The sequence below is a fragment of the Atta colombica genome, unplaced genomic scaffold (assembly GCF_001594045.1).
Source record: "Atta colombica isolate Treedump-2 unplaced genomic scaffold, Acol1.0 scaffold11, whole genome shotgun sequence".
NCBI lineage: Eukaryota > Metazoa > Arthropoda > Insecta > Hymenoptera > Formicidae > Atta > Atta colombica.
The window spans coordinates 143,032-156,470 of record NW_017259195.1 but is presented as its reverse complement, the minus strand read 5'-3'; the positions used below and the strand labels follow the sequence as shown (position 1 = coordinate 156,470).

The window sequence follows — 13,439 nt, the reverse complement described above, 5'->3', positions numbered from 1 at the left end:
ATATTAATATAATAATATATTATATTTTACTGTATTGACATTAATCTAATTTAACAGATAAATATTAGATTAATGCCATTTAATCTGTAACATATGGATCCCAGAGAATCTAATGGAAAAAAATAAATTATTAAATTACATATTATAGCAAACTTATAACTTATTGCGTGAATTCAACATCTATAACTAGAAAGATTTGATGATTTAACAAATCGCTAATGTTATTTAGCTGTCAACTTTGCTATTTTAACATAGAAAGTGACTGTATATTACGACTGTAGATTTGCTGAATCAGTGAAGTTTTTAGCTGTTTTTTCTGTGCCGGAACATTTTTCTAATTTTTAAATAGTATAAATATAATAGTATAATAATTTAGAAAAATTTTATGTTTCACCATCGTATTCACAGTTTTGTTTTATTTATTTAAGTTAATTGTTATATTATACGATAACATGATAAGTTCAAGTGTTGAAATTTTTTTACATAGTTGAACATTTTTTTTAAAGCTTCTACAAGCTTCTAGAAGCTTTAACAAAGAACAACTAATAACAAAGAACTTCAGTGAATCCTAAGAATCCAGATATTTCTTTAGCGTCATAAAAAATGTATTTCTATAGATTAATATGTCGTTTCTTATGTGCGAAAATTTCACATTTAACGAAATCATAAATTTATAAAGTATTTATTACACATTGACGTAAATTGATAAAGTACACATTGACGTAACATATCGTGTAGAACAAGTTATTCATGTTAAGCGGCAGATTGAAGACGTCATATCTTATAGTTATGATGATATCGCAGTAAATTATGCAACAAACGAGTAAAATCCAGATTATGGGAAATTTGTAAAGTAAACCATACATCATTCCATGCCAGATTAATTATTAAAGATGTTTTGCGTAACAATCTAGTCTATTTCACTGCCGCATTACTTGATTATTCATAACGCTAGTCTTCTGTCCAGTTATTGCATTGCAAATACTAAATTTGCGTAATTTTAATAACCATTACGATATTTATCAAAAAATATCGCAAAAAAATATTATATAAATGTTTCGGCCTCAATCAGGTCTTCTTTAGTATGCACAATAATAATTTCGGAAATAAATGTTTTAATTTACAAATTAAATCGCAAGTTTAGAACATAAAATTCGGTTAAAATGGAATAAAAAAAATTAAAATAGTTAAAAGATAAAACGCAGAAATACTCGTCAATGATAGTATAATTTTTTTCCGGTGAGATTTATTTAGTTAAAAAACAAGATAAAGAAAACGAATAAAAAATTCTATCGTTATAATTCAGAAGTTAAAACGTTGGTAAATAATGGTATCCTTTAATTAAAAATATTGTAAACTTTAATAAAATGTGTTAGTTATAAACAACAAACGTTTCGATTAATTGACTTGAATTGTAAGTAATTCAAAGTATAAGAAAATTGTCAACGAATGTTGTTATTGTTTCAGTTAACGAGGAAATATATAGAATGACAGAAATAATATAATACAATAAGATGATACATTGCCAACATTAGTCAAAGTTAAAATTGTATAATGTATATCTATATATTATATTGAATTAAAATAATTTAGTAATAGCTAAAATAAATAAGAATAAATTTTCTGAAATAAAATAAATAAATAAGAATAAATTTTCTATTTTTTCTATTTTAATTATTTTTGACTGAGGAATTTTGATTTACATTGGAGGTGTATACTTTCAATGTAAGTCAAAATTTCTCATCAAAAATAATTAAAATATGTTTGAGACGCAGAAAATCAGTTATAAAATAGAGAGATGTGATGAGAGTGAAAATCGATATCTTTTCTTCGATATCTTCGGTGTTTTGAGACAATGTGAAATTAAAATTTTCAGAGAAGGAAAGTAGAGTTAATGTTGGAAAATAGTGGAAAGTGAGACCATGTGGAGATAGAGAGAGAGAAATTGTAGAGAAAAAGGTGGGGGGGGGAGGAAATATAGAAAAAAAGAGGATAAAGAAATTGATAAGATTCGGAAAACGATTCTATATTATTTTGTTTGTTTAAAACCTATTTCTGTCTTTTTATGTCAATCATTTCAAATATTAGTCATTATAAGAAGATTCGCTATCCCAAATTTTCATTTTATTCCACCTGAAATTATGATTGAAATTAATGTGATAGTCGGATATAACAGATGGAGAATTTCTTAATTAATGTTTAAAATATGTTCACGTACTCTCTCGTATTTAATTTTCTTTTTGTTTGGCCAACGTAACCGGCCTCACAATCATCACATATCTTAATGAGATCTTATATATGACATTTTGATTAAAAAATAATTCTAATTTGTCTTTTCCTCTCTTTATAAAACTTTTTAAAGTATTGGTAACGGAGAAAGCTAGTTTACAATGAAACATGTTGGAGATAGGTGAAAAACTTTCGGAAATAAATTTCACATAAGGAATTGTGAAAAATTTTTTTTTATTTGTGAATTGTGTGTAATATGTTTATTATGTATATGAAATTTTAATCTTTTCAACGTCAAGAAAATTCAATCTATTGTTAATACTAATTTATTTAGTTTTTTATTGATTCTTTGCTCTTCAATTTGTGATATTTATCGCATGTCGGGATCGTAAATTTTTATAGGACACAAAATTTCCTGGTTTTATTACAAAAAAAGAAATTTTATTTCAATTAAAATTTAATGTTAAAATTCACTTGTATTATCATGGATATATCTGTGTCCAAGATCCTTAACAGTAATATCCAAATTATGAGTAGAGGATGAACTTATATATCTTAATGCGATTATACATTGACTGCGAATACTCATCTAATGATAAACATCATTAGATATACATATTTGAAATAAACAGAGAGAACACAAAAGAGGATAAAAATGGTTTTAAGAGAGGATGAAAATATTTAGTAAATATGTGTTCGGTAATTTATCTATGTCGTTCTGCTTATTAATGTCCTCGGATTGCTTTTTAATAAAGATCATTTCCGAAACAGATCTTTTATAATAAGATGATTTCAGAATTTAAAATTTCAATATTATTCCAATCCATTTCATGTCTGTAATTCAATCTGTGTTGTGATACAACTGACAAAGATTCAGACAGTTTTTTTATATAGGACCTATAATTTTTTATTCTCTTAATTTAATTTAATTTTATTTAATTTAATTTTTAGTTAATTTAATTTAATTTTCTTAATTTTCTTTTCTATCTCATATAAGAGGAGTCAATCGAGACAACCTATTTTATAAATGATCTCACTTCGATCCATTTTATCTAATTTATTTTTATCTGTTTTTATGAACCGATCCAAGCAATTCATTGGCTTAAAGGATGCACTAAACCCTTTTTTCTTATAATATTCTTGAATTTGTTTGAAATTACATTTAAGTACAGAATTATGAAAAATTTTTTGGAATGATTCCATTCGAGTTATTGTTATACATTCCATCATTTTCATATAAATCCCTTCTTGATAATATCTTTAATATATCACAGTTAATAATTTAATATATTACAGTTGAAAAAAAATTGAGAGGATAATAGTTTCTGAGTAAGACATTGATCATGATTTCAATACTCTTAACATAGTTGTCCGAATGTGACAGAAATATTATTCTAATAGTCCGATTATCACTCCTCTCTTGTGTTCTAACGAGTGATTCGATTTGTAACTTATATACTTGTCCGAATTTCAGACAAATTCAAGAATATTATAAAAAAAGATTAATAAAAGCTCGATTAGAACTCCAATCACTTTAACGTTGATCTTGATATATGTTGTCAAGATCATGACCTTGAATGATTACAAATTTTATCCGTTGCTTCATTGAAAAGTTATTAACAAAAAAAGTTTGAAAAAATAACATCTTATTTCGGTTATATATAACATCAGAAACTATTCTAAACTATTTTAAACTACATCCACCTACTGCATTTCACCTCCCCCATTGCCTAGTGGCGCGCGACTTTTCACGCGAAGTTCACTGCTTTAGTAAAAAATTTGTTTTTAATGCGAAGAATTTGTCTGTTCAAAGCAGGGGGAAGGTAGGGTGAAAGTCGAATCGCGTGGAAGTTGTGCGTCTTCAAACAGGGAGGGAGATGGAATGAGAGACGCTTCGGGTGAAAGTCGCGCACCCCCAAGCAGAGGAGAAGTGGCGTGAGAGTCGCTTCGGGTGAAAGTTGTGCGCTCCCAAGCAAGAGGGAAGATGGGGTGAAAGTCGCTTCAGGTGAAAGTCGTGAGTCACCAAACTGGAGAAGAAGGAGGGGGAAGGAGATAGGAAAATAAATAAAAATTTTTTATTTTGTATAACAGAAATGAAATGATTATTTCTTAAATCTCTTATTTATACCTTTTTAACGAAGGGTGACGAGCGACGATTAAAATTTGTTGAAGATCACTTAGCATCATGACCTTGAAAACATATGTCAAGATCAAGGTCATTGGAGCTTGATTCTCTAATTGATTCTTTTATCAAAGGGGGCAATACATTCTTTAAGTCAATAAATTGCTTGGATAGGTTCATAAAAACGTAGATTAATTAGATAAAATTGAAATGAGGTCCTTTATAAAATAAGTTCTTTCGATTGTGACTCCTCATATGTGGGATAGACAAAGAGAAAATTAAGAACGAAAATAAAAGAACATAGATCCGATAAAAAAAAAGCGTCTGAATCTTTATCAGTTGTGTTACAACATAGAGTGAATTACGGACATAAAATAGATTAGAATAATATTGAAATCTTAAATTCTGAAACATCTTACTATAAAAGATCTGTTTCGGAAATGATCTTTACTAAAAAGCAATCCGAGGGCATTAATAAGCAGAGCGACACAAATTATCGAATTCCGAAACTTACCGGTACTGAATATTTTCATCCCCTCTTAAAATCATTTTACCATCTCTTGTGTTCTCTCTGTTTATTTCGAGTATGTATGGGATATTTACCATAATGACAAGTATTCGTAATTAATGTAATCGCATTAAAATACATAACTTCATTTTCTGCTCGCAATCTGGATATTATTGTAAAGGATTCGGGAGACGAATACAAAACCTAAGATAATACAAGTGAATTTCAACGTTAAATTTTAATTCAAATCATTTCTTTTATTGTAATAAAGGAAATTTTGTCTTATAAAAATTTACGATTCCAACATGCAATAAATATCATAAATAAAGAACTAATAAAGAGTTAAATAAATCACGGAGAAAAAAATTGTATTATCATTGACGAGAATTTTTGCGTTTTATCTTTTGATTATTTTAATTTTTTTACGTTTTAACCAAATTTTATGTTCTGAACTTGTGACTTAATTTGTAAATATTTGTTCACGAGATTATTTATGTATATTGAAGAAAGCCGATCGAGGCCAAAATGTCTATATTTATATATTCTGACAGAATAAAATTTGATCTCGCTAATAAAAAGTGTCTTGCAGCACATGCCTTTTATGTGATTAATTTTAATTTAATTTAATATGTGATATTATTTTAGTAGTTTAATTGCGTAGTAGTTTAATTTATAAATCAGGAAAACCAATTCGGCGCGCAGTTTAAATGACTAAATATGGTATATATCACTGACGAGATACTATTAAAGACGGTCGGCGCTTATGGAAGTTCACGTGCCTATTAAAATTTAAGTAATTAAGAGTAAGAAACTAATAATACGATACTAATTTCATGATTTATTAGGTTCATAGACATGTACATACATATATTTAAAAACTTAATAATACTTGATTTTTATTTAAAACTGTGATTTTAATGTTATCATCCGATTGATTATCAATAGAGATGATAATTATAAAGAAAAATTGTAATTTTTCGGTAATATATAAGTTATTATACTATAACAACCATATTTATTTATACAACATTTATATAATAAAAAAATCACTCATTTAATAATGCATTATCGAAATATTTGTGTTAATAATCATAAATCTTTTATTAATTATCGGTAACGTCATCGTTTTTTAATTATTCCCAAATCTTATTGATAGTCATGAAAATTTGCTCAGGACCGACAGTCTTTAATATTATCTCGTCAGTGTGTACATGCATATATATGCACATATTAGGTGTAGTAAAAAGAAATCCATTATTTTTCCATTCAATTTCATGCAAAAATAATGGATTTCTTTTTACTACATCTAATATATATATATATGCGTGCATGCATGCATGCGTGTGTGTGCGTGTGCGTGTGCGTGTGCGGGTGTATGTGTGTGGTGTATGTGTGTGTGTGTGTGTGTGTGTATGTGCGTGTGTGTGTGTGTGTATATAATTCACATTAAATTATTTGAAGCATTAAATTGAAGCTATTTTTGATCATTATAGGCTTTAACATTTTTACTTGTTGTGTATTCACATTACAATCATAATAAAATCATTAATTATGTTTTAATTAGATATCTAAGTCCAACTTTAAGAACTTCATATTGTTTCTTTACTGCAAATTACTAGTTTATGAACTACTAGTGTAGTCTATGGCCTACACTAAGGTCTGGTTTTATATGGTTACCTAAGGATTAAAGGATTAAAGGTAACTAAGAGATTCATGAATGAATTTCATCGACGAATCTGTTGATAACTTTCAATCTTTAGATAATCATATATTGTGAAAACCGATCTAAGTGTTTGGAGTGCTATATTGCACTAAGAAATGGTAAAGAAGATCTCAATTTCGAAACTTTTTGTCATTCTCAATATAGAATCTACCCCACGGATATTAATGCGTATATATTAATCTTGAAAAAAGATTTTTAAATCAGAGAGATTTTCAAATAAGAGAGGAAAAATGAAGACATCTTGAAGACGTTTTAAGACGTTGCTTTGTCCTGATTTTTATTTTTTAACCATTTTTAAAGCTAAACATATTTCGATCGGGCCAAAGTTACTCAATTTTATATTATATTGAAAAGAATAACTAATATATTGCAAAATACTTCACGTGTCGCAATCTTCGAGATCATTCTCCCATTTCCTTCTAATGAGAAACAAAAATAACATCAAATATTATGATAATTTATGTGAAATAATAATATGTTTCTATATATCCATAATTTTCTCGTTTTTCTTGCGTTATTCGATGGATTAAACGTCGACGTGATCTACAATTGACGAGTAAGTGAGTAAACGAAGTGCACGATATCAGGTATCTGCAGAATCATCACTTAGCCGAGAGAGACCAGGAGTGCAATCGACCTGACGCTGATACACCCTGTGTAAAATGGAAATCCACGCTTTCTACTTCTTTCAACAACGGCGGATGTGACATTAATAGAGTGGCGGGGATTTAGAGAAAATCCTTTTCTCCAAATCTGGTCTGGCTAATAGTACCGTCCCTTCACGGGATTCCGATTTCTGATCGGATTTTGAAATGTTTTCTCTTCCCATCCCGATTGTCGCATCGCTCTCGAGTATCGTGCGCGTGTTGGATGGAAACGTCGCTGCTCACAGAATTTATATTCTGTGCACGGAAATATTATTGTTGTGTAAAACTGTAAACATGGCGGAATGCAAGGAGTGATTTTACGTTCGTTCTCCGTTTTACTGGCGCACTATCTCGTTTCTTCGTTGATATGTTCGACAATCTCGATGGGAATATTTCTCGAAGAAAGATTGGTCTTGCCATTTTTCAAAGAGTTTGTTTAGTCTGTATTATCCACGCATGATGTATGTATACCAAATGTGTCATATATCGTGTAAAAATTTTTTTTTAAAGCTATATTTACGGGTTATCTCCATGTTTCGGTGTGTCATTAAATGTACCATTACAATTTTTTTAGTGATAAGACTGCTAAAGGCAATTTATTTTACAGTATTTGTTTACATGTTTGTACAATTTATTTGTAAATATTTCACGTTGAACATTTCATCAAGCTTTTGCGCCAGTTCGTGCCTATTTAATAATTTAGAAGTTAAACAAATGTTCATCGTGCATTTATCCTATACATACGTATGTACACGGAAAGAACAGTTTTTCTAAAGTATCTAAAAATACAGATCTTAACTACATCTGAAAATATATTTGGACTATCAAAAGACTTATGTAGAATCAAATTGATTGTTAGAATGTTAAAATTCTTTAATATTGTGCATAATGCTTAAATTTTCTATATAATTATTTCTACAATCCTGTAAAATTATTTTTAGATTTGTATCTAGTAAAATTTTTAAATATTTTATTTTAACAAAATCATTCTTTCCGTATATAATTTTCATCGTGTTAATATTTATGTAAATACCAAACAGTAAATTTAACATCATAAGCGTAGATTGAACACTAGTTTAAAACCTATAATATTAAATCCATTTTATATCTATATTTGGAAATATATGCACAATAAAAATTTTATTATATTTAAGGGGATGCTGGAGCGACGATCGAACTTGATCGATAGTATAGACTTTTTTAAATTCGATAATAATGACATCTTTCATTCATTTCTTATATTTATTATTGTATATATCACTGTGTCTCATTCAAACGTATTTTGCCCTTATCTAACACATAGCAAGAAGATCGAATACTTACTGCTATACACACTTATTATTTTATTTATCATTCCGAGTCTTCGCTCAGCATTCGTATATATACACCATTTGCAGATCGATATAAATTTTTCTTTTTAAGATTTTAATTTTAGTTTCATAAACTCAGTATTGTTTATACACGTAATACACTTGATGCTGCACTCGTTTGATTCATACGAGCTATAAAACTTTTTATTAAGGAAATATCTACGTTAGATGAAAAAACAAGTTGAAAAAAATGTAAGATTTTAACTTTTTTTTATTTTAGTATAAAGTCTACTGCAGCACTATCAAATTTTGCATCTATTTTAATTCTGTAAAAGGATTTTTGATTCCGTTCAGTAAATTCAGATATTTATATCGATTTGCAAAGTTCCGACAATTTGGCCACTCCAGCATCACTTTAAAGATGCAATTTCAAATAGCATCAAAAAAGTAGCGGCTTTCTTCACTCTGCATGATTCCTCGTTTTGCCGCTTGAAGTTTAGAAAGACTACAAGCCCAACTACAGCGAAAAATAGACATATTTAAATCGTTTCCGATTATTAGTAATTTTGCCCATTTCAGAAAATGAATTTCGGCAATGACAATGGCAATGAATATTTTCTTTTTTCATTTTCTTATAATTTTTGCATAATTACACATCAACATTCGCTATTTCCTAACTTTTTTAGCTATTAACGGTAGTAATTTATTTTGCAATGTTTTTGACAAAATACTTGAGCAGTTTAAACGCATTTTGAAACGCATTAATTGTTAGTTTCATACATGAATTAAATATATAGAAAAAACGATTTTATATTAACGATTATAAATCCACAGCGATTAGCGACTTGTCGCTTCATAAAAAAGGGATTTTAGCGGCATTTTGTCGACGGAATCTTTTGGAAGAACACAAAGTTAGAGTAGCCGCTCAACTGTAGCTAGAGCTGTGTGAAATTGCGCTTTAAGATTCATGGTGTTCATTTCACATCCATATTTTTTTAGGATGTATATATTTTTTCAAATATTAAGAAAGACACTTACTCTTTTTCTAAAATATAATATTTGAAAGCTATGACTCCATATTATTCGCGCAAACATTATTTATTATAACTGATCAATATCAAAACTGAATTAAAAAACTGAATCAGCTCAAGACAGAATGATTCAAGTGTGACATTTCAATTAATTCGCTTTCCGTTCGTGACCTCACTCTTCATGATATCATTCTTATAATATAAATGGTGAAAATCACTACCAAAAGAATTATTCGAGCCTTACGTACGTCGCATCAACGTAATCGCACTCAATAAAATCGCGCGAGAATAAAAAAGTCATAAAAAGTCTTATTTCCGAATAGAACATTGTCAGACGTAAGTAATTGGCCGGCCAAATCAGATCTATCGGTCACTCTTGACAAAACTTTCTCATCCATTTGCACAACGTCATTTTTCCTCACGTGCCATTCAGATCTCGGCTTTTTTATCCCGTCGTCGTAATCTCGATACTCACGCCCACATGTACGCACTCGTCCATTCGGAATTTCACTCTCGAGATATTTTTCTCCCTCGTCACGTCCACCGAACTGCGCAACGCAACGTCTTTGTGCAGTTTTCCTTCTTCGCCGCAACGTTTTTTCTTCGTCCTCGTTCTACCATGCTCCACACGATTTATTTTCCCATTTTCTTCTCTTCTCTCCCATTCTCTTCGTTCTTCCTTTTGTTGTCACTTGCTCCTTCGAGTTTACCAACGGCAAAGCCTTTTGCTCTCTCTCTCTCTCTCTCTCTCTCTCTCTCTCTCTCTCTCTCTCTCTCTCTCTGTTTCTGTATCTTTCTCTCTCATGTTTCGTTTCCATTTTGCAACATCCAAGCTGGATCCAGTGGGAGTATCTCAAAGCTCTCACAGACGTCTTCCAAATATGCTATCTTTTCTCATTTTTCTGACTTGATTTCTCAGAAGCGGATTTATACGTGATACTATGATTTTTTAAATTTATAATGTTCATTAAAAATTAGTTTTAAAGTTTTAATCGAAATATGTATGTATACAAAAGAAAAACAAGGATCTTTCAGATTTTATAATAACTACACGGAAAGTTTTGCTAAAATATCTAAAAATTAAACTATTATAGATATTAGGATGATTTAGGTGATTTAGTTTAAGTGATTTAGTTTACTAATGTCAGTATTATCGGAGACATTCCAATCGCAGCTTTGTTTCTTAATTTACTCCATGTAGTTATTTAAACTATATTTATATTATATTATAACTATATTATATAACTATATTATAACTATATTTAATAATAGAAACATCGGGTTTATATCATTTTAAAAATGGAGTTTTCTAAAGAACATTTTTGTGTTATTTTTTAATCAGAAGGAAACGATGGTTGAATGTCATAAAATTCTGATGGTAATGTTGCTTCAATCAATTAACTCTAGTATAGCATTCATGAGTTCAACATACCTTATGTAATCTTTTACATTGTTGTAATTTTTTTATAATATAATTTTTTTATAATATTTGAAAACTCGGATTGAGGCTGAAAAAAAACTTTAACTATCCATAGATATGATGAGCTTGCAAGGATATTTTTTTTGCGTTATTCTCAATATGAGAATGCACGAAAGTTCAAAGAGAGTACTTGGATCCCACACGTGATCAGCTTGTAAGTTTTTGGTGTTTTGAGCCCCTTTATTTTTTATTAAATATATTAATATTACTGAGTTTTAGATAGCAAGTACAGAAAAATATAGAACTAAAAAGAATTATATTGAAATATAATAAATACCAGAAATTTTATAATTTCTCTCAGTCTTCGAAGATCGCTCGGGACGGATTTATTTGCTTTACAGCGAGTTGCATCATCTTCTAAATCCTAAACTTAATTATACATACTATAATAATACATATACAATCCTTTATCTATCATTTTATATTGTTTAAATAATAAAATTTTATTTATTATTTAATTTATAATTGTAAACTTATAATATGTATAGATTTTTCAAAAATGTCGATTTTCGATAGTTCAAATAATATTGGGTTGTCCGGAAAGTTCGTGCCAATTTTTGCTAGGTGGCATAAAGACAGGTCTGAATATATCAGAACGATTGAAAACAAATGACATGCGTATATATCGTAAAAGACGGTACTTCAGGCATACTTAGAAAAAAATTTGGTTGCTATACGTTAATTTTTGTCAGTTTTATATGCCTTTGAATAGAGAAGAAAACAAAGTGCATTTTAGATATTTAATGCTTTTCTTTTACCGGAAAGGCAAAAATGCCACACAAAAGGGCGCGAGGTCTGGTGAATATGATGGCGAAGGTGCTGTAGCTGAAAGAAGCTGTGCGGAAGTGGTTTGCTAGGTTTAAAGCTGGTTATTTCAACCTTGAAGATCAAGAATATCAGGTAGGCCCTCCACCACAAATGAAGATCAGATTAAAACACTGATCGAGAATAATCCACGCTATACGACACGTAAATTAGCAGAAATGTTGAATGTCAAAATCTACCATCCACGAGCATTTTGTGAAGTTTGGCTACATAAACCGTTTTGATGTAAGGGTTCCCCACGATTTAATGGAGAAAAATCTGATGGATCGCATTTCCATTTGCGACTCGCTCTATAAACGCAACGAGGAAACATCATTTTTGAAGCAAGTAATGATGGAGGATGAAAAATGGATCATTTACAATAATGTTGAGCGAAAAAGATCTTGGGGAAAGCGGAATGAACCACCTTTAGCCACCCCAAAAGTCAGTCTTCATCTAAAGAAGATCATATTCTGTGTCTGGTGGGATTGGAAAGGGATCCTGTATTATGAGCTTTTATCAAATAACGAGACGATAAATTCAGAGAAGTATTGTTTCTAATTAGACGAATTGAAGACAGCAATTGAACAAAAATGTCCAGAAATAGCGAATCGGAAGGGCATCGTGTTTCATCAGGACAATGCGCGATCTCATGTGTTTTTGATAACTCGATAAAAGTTATTGGAGCTCGGTTGGGATGTTCTACCCCATCCATCATATTCACCAGACCTCGCGCTCTCTGATTTCCACTTATTTCGATCATTACAAAATTCCCTTAATGGAAAAAGCTTCAATTCTTTGGTCGAGGTAAAAAATCACTTAGAAAAGTTTTTCGCTGAAAAACCTGAGAGATTCTGAAAGGACGGAAAGTTGCCTGAAAGATGGAGAAAGGTTGTAGAACAGAATGGCACCTATATAATTTAATAAATGTATACTAAAATTTAAATCTTCTGCATTTCAATTTTCCTTCAAAATCGGCACGAACTTTCCGGACAACCCAATAGTTTTAAATAATTATACTTTCTTGAACGAGTATCGTACTATTTTTTTTTTGTTAGTCCAAAGAGTCAACTAAAAAAAATCTTGCGGATTTTTGTTTGAACATTAAATAAAAAAATTTAAGAATTTTTTATCCAAAGTAGTTATTTTTTGCGAATTTTTCCAATAAAATTTCTTTAAAGCAATTAATTGAAAATAAAATATTATTTATTTATCTGTTTTTGTCTGACTTCGAAGTATACATTTCACACATTTGAATTAAAAAATACGTATTCAATCCAGAGATATAGCGTGACAAAAGTTGCAAAGTTTCACAAACTCTGATGTTATCGTGAAGATGACCAAAAATAACAATGCCATACTAGGATTAAGACATGTGAATATTGATTCAGATGAATCAAAAGTGATGATTTCAATGTTAATGACAAAGATTCCTCGAGATAACCAAAAAAGCTGGAAAATATAAATTTGCAAGACATTTATTGGACAAAAATCCAGCACAATAATTCACTTCAGAATTTGCCAGAGAATTAAATGTTAAGCGTACAACAGTTATTAAATATTTGTATGATATGGGAAAGATTCA

General features: G+C 29.7%; 1 protein-coding gene across 1 annotated transcript in view; it reads left to right on the top strand.

Annotated features, from left to right (window-relative positions):
• The window catches only part of LOC108693744 (dipeptidyl aminopeptidase-like protein 6), a gene marked incomplete at its 3' end in the record, with an annotated part of 639,532 nt that overhangs the window by 520,545 nt on the left and 105,548 nt on the right, over positions 1-13,439 (top strand). The gene's annotated exons all lie outside the window — the stretch shown is intronic.